This window comes from Eleutherodactylus coqui, chromosome 2 (assembly GCF_035609145.1).
Source record: "Eleutherodactylus coqui strain aEleCoq1 chromosome 2, aEleCoq1.hap1, whole genome shotgun sequence".
NCBI classification, from domain to species: domain Eukaryota; kingdom Metazoa; phylum Chordata; class Amphibia; order Anura; family Eleutherodactylidae; genus Eleutherodactylus; species Eleutherodactylus coqui.
The window spans coordinates 17,276,616-17,298,647 of NC_089838.1; positions in this window are offsets into that span (position 1 = coordinate 17,276,616).

Sequence of the window (22,032 nt, forward strand, 5' to 3'; positions counted from 1 at the left end):
ACTTTTCCTTTGCTGCCGGAGGGGGCGGTGACGTCGCCGCTCAGGTGCGGCGGGAGGCGGGCTGCAGTAGCTGCAGGTGACTCAGGACCGGCGCTGGTTACCTGAGAAGGGTTATTCGTACTGTAAATAGACCAGCCAAGCAGGACCGGCCGCTTATGGATTCTGGTTTCAGCGGACCCGCCCTGCAGTCACTAAGATCCGCTTCACAAGCAGAGAGGGAGGTTTTTTTACATTTATGACTTTTTTTAAATCATATTTGTAGCCCATTTTTATACTGACAGAAAAGTCAACATTCGCTGTAAAACCGCTACCTCTGGGTACCCACAGGAATATAAACCGCTACCTCTGGGTACCCACAGGAATATAAACCGCTACCACTGGGTACCCACAGGAATATAAACCGCTACCACTGGGTACCCACAGGAATATAAACCGCTACCACTGGGTACCCACAGGAATATAAACCGCTACCTCTGGGTACCCACAGGAATATAAACCGCTACCTCTGGGTACCCACAGGAATATAAACCACTACCACTGGGTACCCGCAGGTATATAAACCGCTACCTCTGGGTACCCGCAGGTATATAAACCGTTACCACTGGGTACCCGCAGGTATATAAACCGTTACCGCTGGGTACCCGCAGGTATATAAACCGTTACCGCTGGGTACCCGCAGGTATATAAACCGTTACCTCTGGGTACCCGCAGGTATATAAACCGCTACCTCTGGGTACTCGCAGGTATATAAACCGCTACCTTTGGGTACCCGCAGGTATATAAACCGTTACCGCTGGGTACTTGCAGGTATATAAACCGTTACCGCTGGGTACCCGCAGGTATATAAACCGTTACCTCTGGGTACCCGCAGGAATATAAACCGTTACCTCTGGGTACCCACAGGTATATAAACCGCTACCTCTGGGTACCCGCAGGTATATAAACCGTTACCGCTGGGTACCCGCAGGTATATAAACCGTTACCTCTGGGTACCCACAGGAATATAAACCGTTACCTCTGGGTACCCGCAGGTATATAAACCGCTACCTCTGGGTACCCGCAGGTATATAAACCGTTACCGCTGGGTACCCGCAGGTATATAAACCGTTACCTCTGGGTACCCACAGGAATATAAACCGTTACCTCTGGGTACCCGCAGGTATATAAACCGCTACCTCTGGGTACCCGCAGGTATATAAACCGTTACCGCTGGGTACCCGCAGGTATATAAACCGTTACCGCTGGGTACCCACAGGAATATAAACCGTTACCTCTGGGTACCCGCAGGTATTTAAACCGTTACCTCTGGGTACCCGCAGGTATATAAACCGCTACCTCTGGGTACTCGCATGTTTATAAACCTCTACCTCTGGGTACTCGCAGGTATATAAGCCGCTACCACTGGGTACTCGCAGGTATATAAACCGCTACCACTGGGTACTTGCAGGTATATAAACCGCTACCTCTGGGTACTCGCAGGTTTATAAACTGCTACCTCTGGGTACTCGCATGTTTATAAACCGCTACCTCTGGGTACCCGCATGTATATAAACCGCTACCTCTGGGTACTCGCAGGTATATAAACCGCTACCTGTGAGTACTCGCAGGTATATAAATCGCTACCTCTGGGTACTCGCAGGTATATAAATCGCTACCTCTGGGTACTCGCAGGTATATAAACCGCTCCCACTGGGTACTCGCAGGTATATAAACCGCTACCTCTGGGTACCCGCATGTATATAAACTGCTACCTTTGGGTACTCTCATGTTTATAAACCGCTATCTCTGGGTACTTACAGATATATAAACCGCTACCTCTGGGTACTCTCATGTTTATAAACCGCTATCTCTGGGTACTTACAGATATATAAACCGCTACCTCTGGGTACTCGCAGGTATATAAGCCGCTACCTCTGGGTACTCGCAGGTATATGAGCCGCTACCACTGGGTACTCGCAGGTATATAAACCGCTACCACTGGGTACTCGCAGGTTTATAAACCGCTACCTCTGGGTACTCGCAGGTATATAAACCGCTACCTCTGGGTACTCGCATGTTTATAAACCGCTACCTCTGGGTACTCGCATGTTTATAAACCCCTACCTCCGGGTACTCGCATGTTTATAGACCGCTACCTCTGGGTACTCTCATGTTTATAAACCGCTATCTCTGGGTACTTACAGGTATATAAACCGCTACCTCTGGGTACCCGCAGGTATATAAACCGTTACCGCTGGGTACCCGCAGGTATATAAACCGTTACCTCTGGGTACCCACAGGAATATAAACCGTTACCTCTGGGTACCCGCAGGTATATAAACCGCTACCTCTGGGTACCCGCAGGTATATAAACCGTTACCGCTGGGTACCCGCAGGTATATAAACCGTTACCGCTGGGTACCCACAGGAATATAAACCGTTACCTCTGGGTACCCGCAGGTATTTAAACCGTTACCTCTGGGTACCCGCAGGTATATAAACCGCTACCTCTGGGTACCCGCAGGTATATAAACCGTTACCACTGGGTACCCGCAGGTATATAAACCGTTACCGCTGGGTACCCGCAGGTATATAAACCGTTACCGCTGGGTACCCGCAGGTATATAAACCGTTACCTCTGGGTACTCGCATGTTTATAAACCGCTACCTCTGGGTACTCGCATGTTTATAAACCCCTACCTCCGGGTACTCGCATGTTTATAGACCGCTACCTCTGGGTACTCTCATGTTTATAAACCGCTACCTCTGGGTACTCTCATGTTTATAAACCGCTATCTCTGGGTACTTACAGGTATATAAACCGCTACCTTTGGGTACTCGCAGGTATATAAACCGCTACCTCTGGGTACTCTCTGGTATATAAACCGTTACCTCTGGGTACTCTCTGGTATATAAACCGTTACCTCTGGGTACTCGCAGGTATATAAACTGCTACCTCTGGGTACTCGCATGTTTATAAACCGCTACCTTTGGGTACTCGCATGTTTATAAACAGCTACCTCTGGGTACTCGCATGTGTATATATATAAGCTGCTACCTCTAGATACTTAAGCCAATCAGAGCCAGTGCTCGATGCACCATTTACAGCCATGATTGGTGCATCCAGCGCTGGCTGTGATTGGCTGAACCCACTGACACTCAACTAATCAGAGCAATCTCTTACTGGAGGCGGGATCTGCAAAGCCTGTCACTAGCAAAAGATCCTCCATCGGCGATGACAAGTGCTGGGAGCTCCGGAGAGCAGCGGCAGGGACCCGGACAACGGTAGCTACGAGAGTATTGATTTATTTTTTTCAGCATCTTTGGCTGCATTACGCATTCAAAACGTCTCAAAAATGCATGCACAGCCGTAAACGCAGCGTTGAAAAATCCTGCGGTTTGCAAACGCCTGTGTGAGGGAGGCCTAATGCGCAAAAACACGCACAAGATAGAATAGGTTCTATTTTTTTATGCCCATGAAAACAGCGGTCGCAAAAAAAAGGAAGTGAGAATGACCCCCTGGAATCCATGGGTTCTGTTCTCGGGAATTTCCCATGTGCAAAAACTAGCTAAAATACGGTCATCCGTGTACACACTTATACATGCATTTTTGGGCTTATTCAGACATGCGTATATCGGTTGGGTTTTCACGCCCGGCTGATATACACTCTGCAAGGGTAGAAGGCGGGACGGGAGTTTGTGCACTGAGCTCCGCCCCTCGCCACTGTTTGCAATGAGAGGGGCGGGGTGAAACGTAGCTCTGCCCCTATCCCGCCCCCCCTCATTGCAAACAGTGGAAAGGGGGCGGGAGCTCAGTGCACTGCTCCCGGCCCAGCGTATATCAGCGTGAAAACCCGAACCATATACCTCCGTCTGAATAAGCCCTTAGGAGCAAAAAACGCCACAAAAAGACTACCCACTACAGTTCTTTTTAACTGCGAAATTCGCGGCGTTTTTTTTTTTTCTCCAGGGGTCTATGGGACTTGTGCATCTTAAAATCGCATTGCACAAAATCGCGATTTCACGGTAAATTGCGATTTTGCCGCAATGCGTTTTTAACATTAGAAAGCCCCATAGACACCTGGGGAAAAAACGCCGGAAATTCGCAAACGCTAGTGGGTGGTCACCCTTAAGGAAGTCTTCTGGTGCTTTTACAGGTGTCTTTAGTATTATTTTTTGTCAATTTCCACAATTCTATTAAGAAGCCTACAGAAAAAAATGGCAAAAAAAAAATTCAACTTCCGCCTCCGACACATTGCTGTATTTGGGTGCTGCCTGAGTTGCATCACAGATGACACACACCCATTATAGCACTATTTTTACACCGACTGATCATCAGTGTAATAAAACTCATCACATGTCCTATTCTTTCCTTATCACAGAGGAGAATTTAGGACATGCAAATGCATGTCAATGTGTGGGCGGTCCGTGTATCAGACAGCACCGTGACAGGTAGCATGTGCTGTTCACTGGGAATCACATGTGTCAGAGGCATTACGCCATACTGCATTCTAAGAAAAACACCTTTGACCCCAAAGATGCAACAAGCAAGAAGGAGGTGTATATATAGAGATTCTGATACGGTAGTTCACCACATACCGTGTTTCCCCGAAAATAAGACAGTGTCTTATATTAATTTTTGTTAAAAAAGGTTTAACTTTTTTACATGTATAGCTGCCTGGACACTATTTAAATTGACTTTTTAAATTAACTGTTAGCAGGGCTTAATTTTGGAGTAGGGCTTATATTTCAAGCATCCTTAAAAAGCCTGAAAAATCATTTTGCATCCTCAAAAATTTTGGAAAATCATGCTAGGTCTTATTTTCAGGGTATGTCTTATTTTCAGGGAAACAGGGTACTTAGCAACTAACATCAGGCTCCAGCATTGTATTCAAACCCCTCCTTTTGGAGAAAAAGAAAACTACAGTGTGTATTTTGTAAAATTTCTGTTCACTTTTGGTATGTTCTTTGTATCAAGTCTGAAACTCCCTATTCTGTGTTGTGATGAAATTTGCAAAATCCACGACTGCAGTCCATCTATAGATAAGTACCAGGGTTGAATACCAGACCCCCCGACACCCCCTCCCCCCACACACACACTGTACTCTGTATATTGTAGTCAGGGGCATAACTAAAGGCTCAGGGGCCCTGATGCAAAACGTGAGCTGGGATCCCCCCCCTCTTTCTGTATCTGTACCCGTACCCATACCTAAACCATGCTGCACAGAGACATAACTTGAAGCTTCTGGGCCCCAATGCAAAACCTGTAACAGGGCCCCCAACTATAATGCTTTATTCATAGTACTCGGCTCCCTATATGGAGAAGAGAGGCCTTATGGGCCCCCTAAGGGTCCTGGGCCCAGGTGCAACCGCATCCCCTGCCCCCTCTATAGTTACGCCCCTGATTGTAGTGACCTCCTTCTGTTTAGGATCTATAGTTAGTTGGTAGTAAATCACTGCAGTCCTCTGTTATAATACTAATGCGGCATAGCTGCTTTTGAACCCGTCAGGCATCAGTGACCTGTATGATTACGGCCTCTGTAGATTCCATTCATACTCCACTGATTATGGAAAAAAGTACAGCGAACCGAAAGTCCACCTTACACAATAGTAATTAGTCATGTGACTTAGCTGATGATGGTGGGGTTAGGCAATCCCTAAGGTGTATGGAGACAGCTCAACTTTCCACAGATATATGATGTTGGGGGAAGAAGGATCAGGGACCTTGACGTTCAACATCCAATCGTTTTGTGTCTTCGAGAAATAAGAAGCAACCAGAGCCGTTTAGTTGGGGCTTAACCCCTTAGAGACATGTTTTATTTTGGGTTTAAGGACGCAACGATTTTTGGCGGATTTTCATCTCCATTTTTCAAAACTCCTAACTTTTTTATTTTTCCGTCGACGCGGCTGTATAAGGGCTTGTTTTTTGCGTGGCGAACTGTAATTTTTATCGGCGCCATTTTTGGGTACATTGACTATATTGTAAAACTTTTATTATTTTTTTTTATGATAGCAGGGAGAGAAAACACATCAATTCTGCCATTTTTTTGCAGCGTTAATCATGCAGCATAAATGACACAATACATTGTTTCTGCGGGTCGGTATGGTTACAACGATACCAAAATTCTTAAATTTTTTTTTAGGTTTTTTCAATTTTCTGCAATAAAAACCCTTTTTTAGGAAATCTTTTTTTTTTTCTAAATCGCTGCATTCAAGGTCCTGTAACTTTTTTATTTTTTTATGTACGGAGCTCTACAAGGGCTTATTTTTTTGTGAGACAAGTTGTAGTTTTAATTGGTACCATTTTGGGGTACATACAGCTTTTTTGATCACTTTTATAGCATTTTTAGAGAGGCACAATGCTAAAAATTAGCATTTTGCCTCCGTTTTTTAGCGTTTTTTTTAACACTTTTTTCCGTGCACAGTCAAAAGCATGTGCAACTTATTGTACACGTCGTTACAGACGCGACAATACCAAATATGTGGGGTTTTCATTTTTGTTTTTACCTTTTTTATGTTAATATAGGAAAAAACATTAAAAAAGGGTTTTTTTAAACTTTTTTTTACATTTTTCTTTTTTATTCATTTTTCTTTTCTTTTCTTTTTTACACAATTTGTGTCCCTCTGGGGCACTGACAGTACAGCACAGATGATCGCTGTGATAAGACATGGCAGGGCTAATGCCCTGCCATGCCTTATCGCTAAGGGTGGATTCAGACAATCGTATATAGGCTGGGTTTTCACGCCCAGCCAATATACGTCATCCCTCTCTGCAGGGGGAGGAAGCTGGTAGAGCCGGGAGCTCCCGCCTCTTCTCCACCCCCTCTCCGCCCCTCGCCACTATTTGCAATGGGAGGGGTGGGATGGGGTGGAGCTACATCCGAGAACCTAGCCCCGCCCCGCCCGCCCCCTTCCATTGCAAATAGTGGCGAGGGGCGAAGAGGGGGTGGAGAGGAGGCGGGAGCTCAGTGCACTGCTCCCGACTCTTCCAGCTTCCTCCCCCTGCAGAGAAGGACGACGTATATCGGTTGGGCGTGAAAACCCAGCCGATATACGATTGTCTGAATGCAGCCTTATACAGCGATCACAGGCTATGGCAATACAGGACGCCTGTGCGCTCCCTTTATGAACCCCTCCCATGTCGCGATCTACAGAGATCGCGGCAGGTAAGGAGTTAACAGCGGGGGTCGCATCTCCGATGCCAGCTCCTGCTGCTGGATAGTGATCTCGCGCTATCCCCAGGACGAGAGTTTACGCCCTGTTGCGGGAAGTACCCCGCTGCCAGGACGTAAACTTACGCCCTGGAGCAGGAAGGGGTTAAAGGGGTTGTCCATGGTTAGAAAAACAGCTGCTTTCTTCCAAACCCATACCTACTCTTGTCTATAGAGTTGTCTATGGTATTACAGCTCAGTTCCATTGAAGTGAATAGGGGCTGGCTGGAATATCAGATATAATCCATGGACAAGGGTGGCGCTGTGTTTGGAAGAAAGCAGCTATGTTTTTCTAACCCTTGACAATCCCCTTAACTCGCTAAACACAGGAATGTTCAGCCAAGCCAACTGTTTATGTTTATGGGGGTGCTGGGGCAAATAGCTGTCAGACAAATGATCATTTGTCGGACAGTTGTTTAAGGTGCTTGGGCACTTTAAGAGTGAAGGCGGGGAGGGAGCTGTGCAGGAAAATGCTGGGAATTGGCTGCAGTGCTAAAGTGACTGCAGCCTCTTCAATCTCTGTATCGTGGCGGTCCTAGCAATCAGACCCTCACCAATCACAAAATGATGACATACCCCTTTAACCCTTTCCAATCCAATTTGTATCCTGGTTTTCCTATGGGGCTTACTCTTTTTCTGCCATTATACAACGGCGCTATCTGCTGGCTAAAGCCAGTACTGCATGAGGTGACACGTTGGATAGGCTCTGACAGCAGAGAGGCTGGCAATATACAGTAAGAGAACCCCGACGGACGTCTTTCAACATCAGAGCTGTACAGCCTTAAATCATAATGTCTTTAGACGTCAGACAGTGGATTGTAAAGCGTTAAACATTTAACTATCCAATTTAAATGAAAAAGTAATATTTTGCATAAGGCTGGTCTCACATGACCAGATTTGAATTGCGGATGATCTGCGGTAATATGTCGCATTGAAAAGCATGTAGTTTGAGTTTTCTTCAAACCTGCGGTTATGAACTACATATTCGCGAGCCGAAGAAAAATCACGGTATGCTGTATTTTAGCGTTGATTCCACACAGACGGACTCCATTGATGTCTATGGACGCATGTGAACCCAGGCCCATGGGTAATTAAGATTGCATATGGATGGCAAAATTGCTCGCAACGCCCTGGAACAGGGATCCCCAACTCCAGTCCTCAGGGACCACCAACAGGTCATGTTTTCAGGATATCCTATGGTGAGAACACCTGTGGCAATGTGTGGCAAGCGGAATCCAACACGTTCCTGTGAGCCCGGCCTTAACATAACTGTTCAGACCCTGTATTTAGTACTTACCATATCTTTTCGGAGTATAAGACAAACCCCAGTTTTAGAAAACAGGAAAAAATATTCCATACTAATTTAAACATCTATGGGGGTCTAACAAATGGAGGGGCTACCGTCATTAACTTTAGTGTTCTAGTATAGAAAATGGAGTTAACAGTGAACGGTCAGCTCCTATTAAGCCTAGTGAGTCCGTTCAAACAATAGCGCAAGCAGATAAATGGACATCATGCACAGCACGCACAATACATATGCGCACAATGTGATTGTTCTCCGTAAGAGAAATCAAGTAATCTTGTAGATATGATACCTTTTAATGGCTAACAAAAATACATGATGTTATAGCGAGCTTTCGAACCTCTCAGGGTCCTTCCTCAGGCATAATGGAACAAATCTAAAGACGTATTTAATATACACATATGATCACATGGGAGGGCACAAACATGGTGAACTTAATTTGCACTAGATAAATACCAGAGACAGAGGGTAAGAGGGCACAGACATGTTTGGAATAATAGCTTTTTAGATAAATACCAGGGAGGGATGACCATAACAGTAAAATAATTAGTCCAGTGACAAGGAATGTGAAAAGAATGTGAAATCTCTCCTTTAGATCTGCAAATGAGGAAGATGGAACAACACCTCTGCAGCGCTACCTATTGGATGGCAGTATTCCTTCGATCAATGTATCAGTTTTTACCAAGTTTGTAAAACAATGATTGGGAATAGCCCCCCTTCTGGGTGCTCTCCTTGCGGAGAGACGATGTCGTTCGAACTAGAACTCTGCAGTAACATGGAAGAATATTTCAGGAGACTAAGACTGAAAGAGTTCTTCCATGAAAAAGAGGACACAGGACTTTCAAGCACCCAAACACAGGAGAAACTAGGGTCCAAGAAGAAGTCTTATTGAACACCCCATCCTGACCACAACTCCACTTTGGATAAATATATAGACTCCTTTAGGCATGTGGTGCAATCTACTATACTGGACAAACAGAAAAGGCAAAAATTTAATATTAATATGCAGGAAAGGAGGGCCATCTGCAGCGTCAGAGGGCAGGCGCACAGCCGAAGGAGACAGCGGGGTAGAGAAAGACCGTGTCGCAGGGCTCTGCCATCTCCTCCCCTGGGGGTAGCTCGGGACCCGACCACGTTACTGCTGGGGTAGATCAAGGGGGGTTGTAACCAGAGGTTACCTTAAGTCCAATTGTCACTCATGACGCCACCGCTCCATCCTCTGCGGCAGATCTCCAGATGTAATAAAGTAGTCCACACACAGGGTAACTTTCTGAACAAGAACCGGGAATGGTCGATTCTCTTCATTTGCTGAACATTTCTCAACTCAGAACCAATTAAACAGTCTTTTTCACAGCGATAAATTGTAGTGGTGTAGCAGGGAGGATTCTCGGGATATTTGGGCCATTCACAATCTAAGTTATCTGCAAACTTACTTTCCCGGCAAACACTCTCTCTTTACCAGCAAACACTAATTCTCTCTTTTTCCTCACTTTCTAGCGGTTGGTCCTTCCTTCAGCAGAAGCTCCGAGGCCTCCTGGGTCGAACAGGCCCAGGCTGAGCACAGGGAAGTCGCTCTGACTCCTCCATGTCCCACACACAGGCTGACTCGCTGACTTGCTCCTCTCCTACTAGACTCCTCTACTCGTCTCGACTCCTGGACTCCTCTACTCATCTCATCCCAATTGCATTCAGCCAAGTGATACATGAAACAACATCATGTGACTACAATTGACACACAAGAAGCGACAGAAAGCTACATTTCTCAGACAGGACAGCACATACCAGACATTAACACTTTCAACCCTGTAGCCATGAAATACACATAAATTTGATGCATGCTACAAACAAGACACTGACAACACATTGGAACGATACAGACACATATTGACAATATTACGGAGGGGCCCTACCAACTCTGGGCCACTGCACCTCTATGCACTCAAAAACAACAAGAAAATCACCATAAACCTGCGGATTAGGGTTGTGCTATAGTCTTCATGAATACATCAGACTACACGAAAGAAGCTGACAGACAGCTGATGGACACCAGATACTACACCAAACTGGATCAAGACCCGGCCAAAAATATGTGAGGGAATTGAGAAGTGTCATCAAAAGCCTGTCTGTTGGCTCCACAAAAGTTTTGAACTTGATACCAGAGAAGCCCAAACTATTTTGCTTCCCAAATTACACAAAGCTGGCAATCCAGGCAAGCCAATTATCTCAGGTGTGGGAACCCTCACTGAAAAAATGTCAGGATGAGTAGAAGGTGTTCTAAAACCACTTTTTGTAGCCTTCTCTAGATCTGTGCCTCCATATAATCCTCTCTGAGCTCTACAGGCAGTTTTTTACTTCCTCATAGCTTGGTTTTGGCTCTGATATGCATTGTGAGCTGCGAGAATTATATCAAATCACCTGAATTTACCACAGGTGGACTCCAATCAAGGTGTAGAAACATCTCAAAGATGATCAAGAGAAATGTGAGGCCCTCAGAGCTAGTTTTCAAGTGTAAAACCAAAGGGTCTGAATACTTATTTAAATACAACATGTTCAGTTTTCATATTTAAAAAGATTTCCAACATTCTGTTTTCACTTTGGGCCATTGAGTGCAGAAGAATGGGGAAAAACTTGCTTTTTTTTAAATTGCACAAGGCCACACCATAACAAAATGTAAAAAATTGAAAGGATTTGAAGACTTTTCGAATGAAAGAAATTGCGACATGTCCTATCTTTTTGCATTCATTGGAACACATCGCCTATTGTTTTTAATGGGACAGTAAAAGACATCCTGCACCGTGCGATTTGCACGCAAATTTGATGTAAGATTTCCCATTGAAAGCAGCCCCGGAGGATTGCTACTTCACAGAAGTGAAAACACACATGGGCGAGTGCGATATCTGGCCAAGTTTCTAGGCCCAATATCATGCTCGCTCATGTGTAGGAAGCCTAAGGGTGCCTACCCACTAGCGATATTTTTTCTAGTGATGCGAAAGCGAGTGCCTCGCAGCGCAGAGAAAATTCTGCAATATCGCTCATTGTTTTCAATGGGGCAGGTGGCAGCAGCGAAAGCCCCATTAAAAACATAGGAAATACACTGTGGACTTCTGCCACAGCTGTGATAGTTATGGCAGTGGATTTTTTTTATCCCCACAGCTGTGACAGCTGTGGCTGAAGTCCGTGATGCTATTCCATTGCTTTCAGTGGGATCCCCATTGAAAGCAGTGGGTTGCAGGCAACCCCCGCTGCGATGTTGGGGGAGGGCCTTTAAATATAAGCCCTTCCCTGAAAATCAGCCCTATCTATAAAAAAAGTTAAAATTATACTCACCTAGAAGAGCCGTCCGGCTCTTCTCTCCGGCACTGCTGTTTTCATCTGTGTTCTGGAGGCGAGGGATTGAAAAATCCCCGCCCCCCAGAATGCGCTGCTCTCATTGGCTGAGCACTCAGCAAATCACAGGCAGTGCTCAGCCATTGAATGACAGTTGAGCGCTGCCTGTTATTGGCTGAGCATTGTGATCAATCGCAGACAGTGCTCAGCTGTCATTCAATGTCTGTGTATAGTGGCCCAGGAAATAATCCTGGTCCCCTCCATAAATGTCATACATGTTTGTCCTATTTTGATGCACTGTGCAAAGCTGTTTTGTCATTTCCAGTGTGTGTGTTTGCTGCAGCACTTGAAAGGTTAAATGTTTAATAAAATCCAAGCATGTAAATGTATCAAGTCTGTCATGTCATGTGGTATGAGAGAGGGTTTAAATGTGAGTGATTGAGAGCGGGAAAGGGGTTTTTAGGAGTGGTCTTCCATCTTGTCTGCCACCTCAGTTCCACCTAGCACAGGGCAGCATGGAGGCACCTTTAGCCTCCTTGTGGTGAAAAAGGAAGAGGGGGAGAAATTTCCCATGCTACTTGTGTTCTGGATGTGATTGGAGTGAGCCCCAACAGTAATACAGAGCATTTATAAGTAAATACTTCTTCTCAAGGCCAGTACAGAGTTTCTAATCAATTTTCCAGTTTTCCTACTTGGCCGCTCTGAGCCTGGATCACCGCCTAGAGGTACACCTTTTAATTTTCACACACACGTGTCTCCAAGGCTGGGTGGAGGTACTTCAAGCTAATAATTGCATTCCAGGAGCGGTTCCTGGCAGATAACGTAGACTGCAGGACTGGGGTCATCTTGAGTTTCCTCCCTGACCTCAGATCTTTTGTCTTGCCTGCACTGTAAAGACTTAAACTGAACTGCCTTGTAATAATTGTTTCAAGTTTTCAAGTAAAGTTTATTGGTGGGATCTAACCGTTCCTAGAGACCCATGGTACTCAAGAACTGTCTGTTATTGCATTTATTCTCTGCCGAGGGTCATACTGGTGTGTGAGGGAACGGTGGCATCATCCGTGACAACTACAACGCTTGTTATCCTGTTTAGTGGGTATCTCCCTATGCTAGAGGCAGATTTGTAACTTGAAGCTTCTGGGCCCCAATGCAAAGCCTGTATCGGGCCCCCGACGATAAGAGTTTATTCATAGTACTGGTCTCCTTATATGGAGAGGAGAAGCCTTATAGGCCCCTGAGGCCTGCAGTGCCTGGGGGTGTCCCCTGTGGCCTGCAGTGATACTCTGGCCTTGGCTGCATGTGTTCTCTCCGGGAAAGAGTTTGGTAAGTGCCGCTGTGATAAGCCAGCACTATACCCTCCCAGCTCCTGCCGTATGCCAGGTGATCTCCCTATGACAGCTTTCAAAAGTGCATCAACATAGGACACATAGGATACAATCACAAGCAACGCTCAGCTGTCATTCAAGGGCTGATCGCTGCCTTTGATTGGCTGAGTGCTTAGCCAATGAGATCAGCGCTTTCTGGGGGTGGGGATTTTTCAATCCCCGGCCTCCAGAACACAGAAGACAGACATGTCGGGGGTAAGAGACGGACGGCTCTTCTAGGTAAGTATAATTATTTTGTTTTTACTTTTTTTTACAGCTAGGGCTGATTTTCAGGGAAGCCTTGGATTTTAAGCCCTTCCCAGAAAATCATCGCTGCGGGGAGTTGAAAGCAATGGGGTAGCATCACGGACTTCTGCAACAAAAGTCCCCGCGAGGATGAAGGAATCCTCTGCCATAGCTGTCACAGCTGTGGCAGAAGTCCGCAATATACTCCCTATGCTTTCAAGGGGGCTGCCGCTGGTCCCATTGCAAACACATTGATATCGCAGTTTTTTTCTCTGTGCTGCAAGACTCAAGAATAATAATCCCAAATGAGTAGGAATCATTGAAAATCATTGGTTTCATAATCATCCCTCTCGCATCGCAAGAAAAAATATCGCTAGTGGGTAGGCACTAGAGATGAGCGAGCGTACTCAGAAAAGCACTACTCGCTCGAGTAATTTGCTTTATCCGAGTATCGCTGTGCTCGTCCCTGAAGATTCGGGTGCCAGCACGGAGCGGGGAGCTGCAGGGGAAAGCGGGGAGGAACGGAGGGGAGATCTTTCTCTCCCTCTCTCCCGCCCGCTCTCCCCTGCTCCCCGCTGCGACTCACCTGTCAGCCGCAGCGGCACCCGAATCTTCAGGGACGAGCACGGCGATACTCGGATAAAGCAAATTACTCGAGCGAGTAGTGCTTTTCCGAGTACGCTCGCTCATCTCTAGTAGGCACCCTAAGAGGGAGAGGAAAGGAAAAAGTAGGTGAGGGACTTACAGAATTGCAGTCAGAGCTGTATTTACAAGTGGTGCTGCCCTACACACAGACTCTGAATGCGCCCCATATTCTGGCTGGGTTTTGCAAGAATGTTTTTCATTCTTTGGCATTTTTTCCTGGAAGACAGATTTGCGTAGTCTACCACATTTTTCTGTCCTCCAAAATAATTAATTATAGTCTGTGATCTCCATTTAACTCAGTTCTTTTAGAGGGTCTGTAGGTTATTCAGTCACAGATTTCTGCCGTGTTTTTGCATGATCATGCACATCCAGCAGCTGAAAAGCCATCCTGTTTATGCAGTTGTACAGGTACGTGTACAAGTATGTCAAGTCTTTTTTTTCACAGTTTTTGGCAAGAATGCACTGCAAATGTCTACTTTACATGTAGCAACTTGCACAGTCCAGTAAACAGAAATAAAGCTTTTCCTAACAACAAATAAGGTCTCATGTCCACAGGCAAAAGAAGAATTAAAATCCGCAGCGGATTTTAACTCTTCACCCACATGCGGATGCATTGACCACCCGCGGGTAGATAAATACCCGCAGATGGTCAATAAAAGGGATTTTTTTAAAAATGGAGCATGAAAAAATCTGGACCATGCTCCATTTTCGTGCGGGTCTCCTGCGGGGACAGCTCCTGCGGGCTTCTATGGAAGCCGTCCGGATCCGCGGGAGACCTAAATCAGAATTTACTCACCTGTTCCGGATCTTCCATTCGCCGCGGCAAAATCTTCTCTTCGTTGCGGCCAGATCTTTTTTCTTCGGGCCGGCGCATGTGCGGGGCACGCAATCGACATGCCCTGCGCATCCGCCGAGCCGAAGAAAGTAGATCCAGCCGCGATGGGGAGAAGATGAAGCCGCTGAGCCAATGAGAGGCAGCAGTCACTCACCCATTCATAAATTCATGAATGGGTGTGTGAGTGAGATCTGCCTCTGATTGGTCAGGCTGTGACCAATCAGAGGCAGCTCAATCAGGAGGCGGGGATTTTAAATCCCCGGCTGCTGAATACTTCTCACAGCTGTTCAGAACAGTTCAGGAGGACTGCCGCCGGCCGCGCTGAACTCTGTCTGCCGGGACAAGGTGAGTATATATATTTTTTTATTTTTACACATTTCTGGATGAATTGCAGGGAAGGGCTTATATATTTAAGCCCTTCCCAACAATTCATCCCGCGATCGCCGGCAGCCCATTGCTTTCAATGGAGCCGGCTGTATTGCCGGCTCCATTGAATTCAATGGGCTAACATCGTTCTGCCGGGACAAGGAGAGTATATATTTTTTTATTTTTACACATTTCTGGATGAATTGCAGGGAAGGGCTTATATATTTAAGCCCTTCCCGACAATTCATCCCGCGATCGCCGGCAGCCCATTGAATTCAATGGGCTAACATCGTTCTTCTCTGCCACAGCTGTTACAGCTATGGCAGAGGAGAACGATCTTTATGCTGACAGTGCGGGTGGGGGTGGGGTGTCTCACTCTTGCCACTATTGTGGCTTAATAGTGGGACCTGGGAACTTGAGATGCAGCCCAACATGTAGCCCCTCGCCTGCCCTATCCGTTTTTGTGTCGTTCCCATCACTTTCTTGAATTTCCCAGGTTTTCACAAATGAAAACCTTAGCGAGCATCGGCGATATACAAAAATGCTCGAGTCGCCCATTGACTTCAATGGGGTTCGTTACTCGAAACGAACTCTCGAGCATCACTGAAAGTTCAACTCGAGTAATGAGCACCCGAGCATTTTGGTGCTCGCTCATCTCTAATGTTTGGCAATGAGATGCGGTTTTCTCAAAACACATCGTACTCACAGGGAAAAAATCACATGAATGCAAGTGCGATATTGGTCCAAGTTTCTCAGGCTGATAAAACACTCACTGTTTTTAGTGGCATTTTAGTTCAAAAAGTGTTCAAATGTGTATCTTAAATAATAACCCCCCCCCAAAAAAAATATAGGAAAGTATCAATAAATGCACCGAAAGTGTTAAAAATGTAATAACGATTCCCAAATATAAATATTATAATACTCAAAATAGCAAAAAACTAAAAACAAAAACACTTATATTTAGAATTTAATGTAACAGAAAGCACTGGACTGAATGGCAAATCGTTCACCCAAATGTACAGACCCTCTGCATATTCTACATTTAGGCCTCATGTCCACTGTCTAAACCGTGAAAGGCATTTAACTGAATTTAGACTTTTCTGCCTCTGTGGATATCACTTCTCTTCTTAGGCTTACATTATGAGATGTTAATGCTGCCGCGTTCCGGCAACCGCATGTGTCATGATGATGCCCGCTCTTGGCTCCTAATGCTGCTGCAGTACTCCAGGGGAGCAGGGACAGAGAAATCCTAGTTGCCTTCCAGGACCTACAGGCCAACCACATTTTCACCCAATCACGTTCAGTGGGCGTAACCGCCCTGTCAATCTTAGCTCCACCAGGACTTCCTGGTGGTGTCAAGATACACTAATACCCTTCTTCTCTACACTGTCAAAATATAGAAAATCGTCCTACAATGCAGCTGTGTTATTTTGTGGAACATACCACTTTATCATCAATTTACATTTCTCCTTGGAGGCAGTGTGACCACCTAACACGCATCCGAGCATTTACATGATGCTGTCAAAAATGACAGCAGCATATACAAAAGTTAATTGCCAAAATCGATGTTCACGCTAATTTGGCTGTGTTTAACTGTGAAAATTAGCCATTACCCTCATTGTATAGAACCGATGCGCTCCCAATTATGCTCCATACAAATTTCACACATCTATCACATAACTAAGTCATTAAAGATGTAAGAGAAATGTGTTTGCTCACAAAAGTGCAAAAATGCACTTTATTTAATGCACTATGCTCATAAGCGCAAAAACACCAAATATTCACTTGCAAATCTCTTTTTTGCGATGTGCAGGAAATATTTCAAAAGCTAGGTCTTTTTGGGCTTGGTCCGAAGCAAACCTGTTCTTATATTCTGAAGAGTTGGAATCCCATATAACTGGTTTTCCCCACAATGAGAGCAATACATGTTCCCATATCTATTGGAGACATGATACTGGCTTGTGCGCACAAATTCTTTGACTGGCGACAACGTCCTATTTTCTTTTTTTAAGGCCCATTTACACTGGACGATTATCGCTAAAACTTTGCTAATCCGCGATCGTTTTAGCGATAATCGGTGCGTGTAAATGGGCGCAGGGCACAAGCATTTCGGGCTCTTTTCGCTGATCGTTAAAATCAAGTGAGCTTGATTTTAGCAATCAGTTTTATCAGTCGTTCTCCACATTGCTATGAAAAGTGCAGCCCCCCTGTCCTCAAGCGGAGAATCATAGCAATTTTCCACTCACGGGCGGCAAATCGCAGCATGCTGCGAATTGCCGCGATTCTCAGCGGTGAGCCTATCTGTCAGATAGGCTCACCGCAGAGATCTATCTGCCGGCTCCTGCTCCCGGGCAGTGGATCTCGCAACGGAGATCTGCCGCGGGATACTGCAACGCCCGTGGACAGGCAGCCTAATGTGTGCAGGACTGCTATTGTACTTCTGCTGCCACCTAGTGGATTCTTGCTGAAACAATATTCTACCCAATATCCCTGCTGAGAGGTTCTGATCTTGAAACTAGAAATTGGGGAGTGCATTGCTGTTAGTGCAACAAACTCACAATAATGTACACCCCGCACTCTGCTAGGTACGGGAGCTCAGTGATGAAGTAGCAGTGGAAGTCTTGAGAGTACTCCTCTGTGGTACAAAATAGCTCTGGCTAAGTGATGTCTCTACTTCTGAATACGTTTCTCTATACTTGAATTACACCCTCCGCCTATATGCCCCCACTTACAAAACAAACAAAACTCACCAATAGAGTATAGCAACTTGTGAAACCTGGCGCTATGGAAGAAACTCAAGCTCATGCATCCAACTCAGCTCAGGGGTCTCCCCTAGTCCCCTTACCCCAAGTCCAACTATTGTAGACATACTCAGGGCAATAACAGAATGTTGATCTTCTCTTACTGGGAAGATTGATGCCCTGCAGTCTGACTTCGGCCTGCTAAGGGCATAGGTCCACAACCTGCGAGAGCGCACCACCACTGTGGAGACATGAGTCTCCGATCTAGAGGACATAGTGGCACCACTTCATGAATGGGTGAGTGAGAGCTGCCTCTGATTGGTGAGGCTGTGACCAATCAGAGGCAGCTCATTCAGCATGCGGGGATTTTAAATCCCCGCCTGCTGAATACTACTCACAGCTGTTCAGAGCAGTTCAGGAGAACTGCCGGCCGGCCGCGGCTGAACTCCGTCTGCCGGGACAAGGTGAGTATATATTTTTTTTTAATTTTTACACATTTTTGGATGATTTTCAGTGAACGGCTTATATTTTTAAGCCCTTCCCGAAAATTCATCCCACGCTTGCCGGCAGCCCATTGCTTTCAATGGAGCTGGCTGTATTGCCGGCTCCATTGAATTCAATGGGCTAACATCGTTCTTCTCTGCCACAGCTGTTACAGCTGTGGCAGAAGAGAATGATCTTTATGCTGACAGTGTGGGGGGGGTCTCACTCTTGCCACTATTGTGGCTTAATAGTGAGACCTCGGAGCCCGAAATGCAGCCCTGCATGTTGCTCCTCGCCTGCCCTATCCATTTCTCTGTTTTTTACATGACTTTGGTGATTTGCTAAAATTTTCACAAATGAAAACCTTAGCGGAGCGCCAGTCATATACAAAAATGCTCGAGTCGCCCATTGACTTCAATGGGGTTCGTTACTCGAAACGAACTCTGGAGCATCACTGAAAGTTCGACTCGAGTAACGAGCACTCGAGCATTTTGGTGCTCGCTCATCTCTAATAATCTCTCCTTCCTTTTCAGGCTACTGACCGACTGGCCCAAAACCAGACTTCGACCAACAAGGTCTAGTATACTGTAGCCTTATTTATAACCCCTTTGCTGAGGGGGGCATTTGCCCCCCAAAAAGCTGAACGGGCCACAGTTATATTTTGTACTGAGTTATTCTCCCATGGCTGAACGGGTCCTTATTGAATTACTTAGTAAGCTACAGAATATGTGATCTCCGGTTTTCTATATAGGTTTATGAATGTCAAAATGTTCGGGACATAGACAGGGGGGTTCTCTTTCTTTTTCTTCTCTCCTCCAAACCTTTTTCTGCTTCTTTTTTTTTTTTTCTTCAGGCGTTGCCTGGTGGGCCTGTGCCCCCTCTTTCGATTGTAACAGTTAAGGGATTCAAACCTATCCTCGGTTGGGTTGGATGGGTAGGGTGGGAAGGGAAGTTGGTGTTCATCCATAATAGTTTAAATTTTAAGTTTGACCCACAGTGCGATTGTCCATGCGTAATTAAACAATTGATTTGTACAGATGTGACCTTCTCATATTATTTTTCATGGGTTCCCAATGGCTGATAAGCTTAATCTGATTTCATGGAGGCCTTACTTCCAAGATAAAAAGATCACTGGTGCTCAATTTCCTTAGGAATTATTCTCTCCACATTGTTCTTCTGCAGGAAACACATTTGCATGGCTCTAAAGCAATAGCACTCAAATGTGCGATTGTTGGCTCGGCCTATCACTCCGCATAGTCTAGCTATGCTAGAGGCGTGACAATACTGGTGGCTAAATCAGTCCCGTTCACATGCAAACAGCTGCATATTGACCCTAATGGTCACTTCCTTATATTGCAGGGCTTCTTTAACGGGACTCCAGCACAGAGTGGTGATCTCAGAACAAAGTTTGAGAGGCTTATTACTAAGGGGCCCGACTTTGTGTGTAAGTGTCCTACCTGTGTAGAGGATATCCGCCATATCTATATTTTCGGGACAGTGGACATACATTTCATGTGTAGTGGACAGGGGAGCTGGTTTTATAGATATTATGCATTCTGTATACCAATGACCGTACTATTCCATTTTGTTTGCCTTTCTACAAATATAGATATATTCTTTGTGTATCCAATGTCTCTACTTCCTCATGTAATGAAACTTTCCATTCTATAAACTCCTATAGATGCAAACAGAAGCTAGCCTTTACCATTTAGCAAGAATGCTCCATTTCCCGATTCTTGGGAACTTTAGGAGAAGTAAAATCAGAATACAAATAACCGCAGTCTGAAGCATTAACCGCTTTCAGCTAACGCAATAGTAACACAAGCAGTTTAACGGAATCCTTATGCAAATAATATGGGAAATTGTATACTAATAATAGTGCAAGATGTAACCTCCAACCATATCGGACTATCCACACGTGGGGTCCAAGACAACCCACTCGTCTCGTCCTGCCCTCTACGGACTGATACCATGTTGTCAGGGAAATTCTGCGTACAGCACCAATCAGGCCCACCCCAATGGCCTGCTGCCGGCGGTAAAGAAGAGACACCACACACGGAGGTCTGGTATAGTTCCTCACATGGGGAAATAACTGCGCACTTTATTACAGATTACATGGGGTCTTATACCCTTTGGTCACATCACTAGGAGTGGGTAATGGTCTCATTGGCTCAAATTCACCGCATAACCATATATGTGAAGTCCGGATTTCCGGCTGAGGCACTGATAGTTATATACGTAGGTAAACAGTCGTTATCTTGATACGGAACCTCTGGGAAAACAGCCAAGCATGCGGCCTTCGTGTCAAGTTCTGTATCATCTCTGAATTTCTGGACATATCTCTCTCAGCCTTGCAAACCTTTGGAATATCTGATGTAAGGCGACATATTAAGTTTTTCTCATTTTAGCATTGAATAGAACTTGCATACAGGTATAAAAGCATAAAAAACATATGGCAATATATACATATACCCTCACAAACCCCCCTAAAAACTTAATTTGGAGATCAAGCACCAGACCTTGCACTCTTCCTCGGTGGCCTCTCCCTTGCGTCAGGGTTTCCCCACTGCCTGTAAGGCCCTACTCCTAGGAGGGGGGATCCCTACCTCACCTCAGAAGGAGGCCATGGATTCGCTGGGCTCATTTCCGGGCATCCATACCCTCTATCTGTACAAGTTAACACCCCGCAGAGTGTGCCCTCGCTCGAACCTAAGGTCTTCTGCACTATCCCTAGGCAAATGGGTATTCCACTGACAATCCATCTTAGGAGATCGGGGCAGGCGCAGTACTAGTACATTTCTCCATTCTTCTGGTAACGTATGTGGTTGGCATTATCGGAACTGGCTCTTCATCTTTTTCAAACAAGGGAAATATTGGTGTCACATTATCCAATCCCTTACTCATACTCTTTTTGATCAAAGGGATAATACACATACAGGAAATTACATACCCCACCTCTTTCTGCTAAAATCATATCCAGGGCCACTCTATTTTGGAACGCCATGGATGCAGTGGGCCCTAACTGGTCAACTAACCCTTGCAAAGCATCTCTGGTGTAGTTTACAAACCTCTGCTTATTGTAATAGATAATAATAATGTAGATTGGATAAATTATAACAGTGACAATAGCAAATAAGGACTCAAAACCTGCTTTAACCTGATCTCTAGAATTAAATTCATCTGGCACCCCCCTTGGCACTCCTATTGCATCTATGTATACATGTGGATCAAAGTTACCACCTGGAGCGTCAACTTCTCTCTTAGCACGATGTGGTGTTAGATTCTCACCTTCAGTGTAGTCTTCATGTTGCACATTTGATTGTATTAATTTGTTCTGATCCCTGAAACAGGGGGCTAGTGTACAGTAGTCAAAGGTGTGTGTTAGAGGAATTGTACCACATTATAGCATGTAAAGGATATGCAGGATCATGAGTTTTTGCAGTGCAAAGTGTGGATCCAAGTGGGCTTTCCTTTGAGCTTGACTGCAGTTGGGGTGGTGAGCAACACCTGGTAGGGACCTTCAAACCGAGTT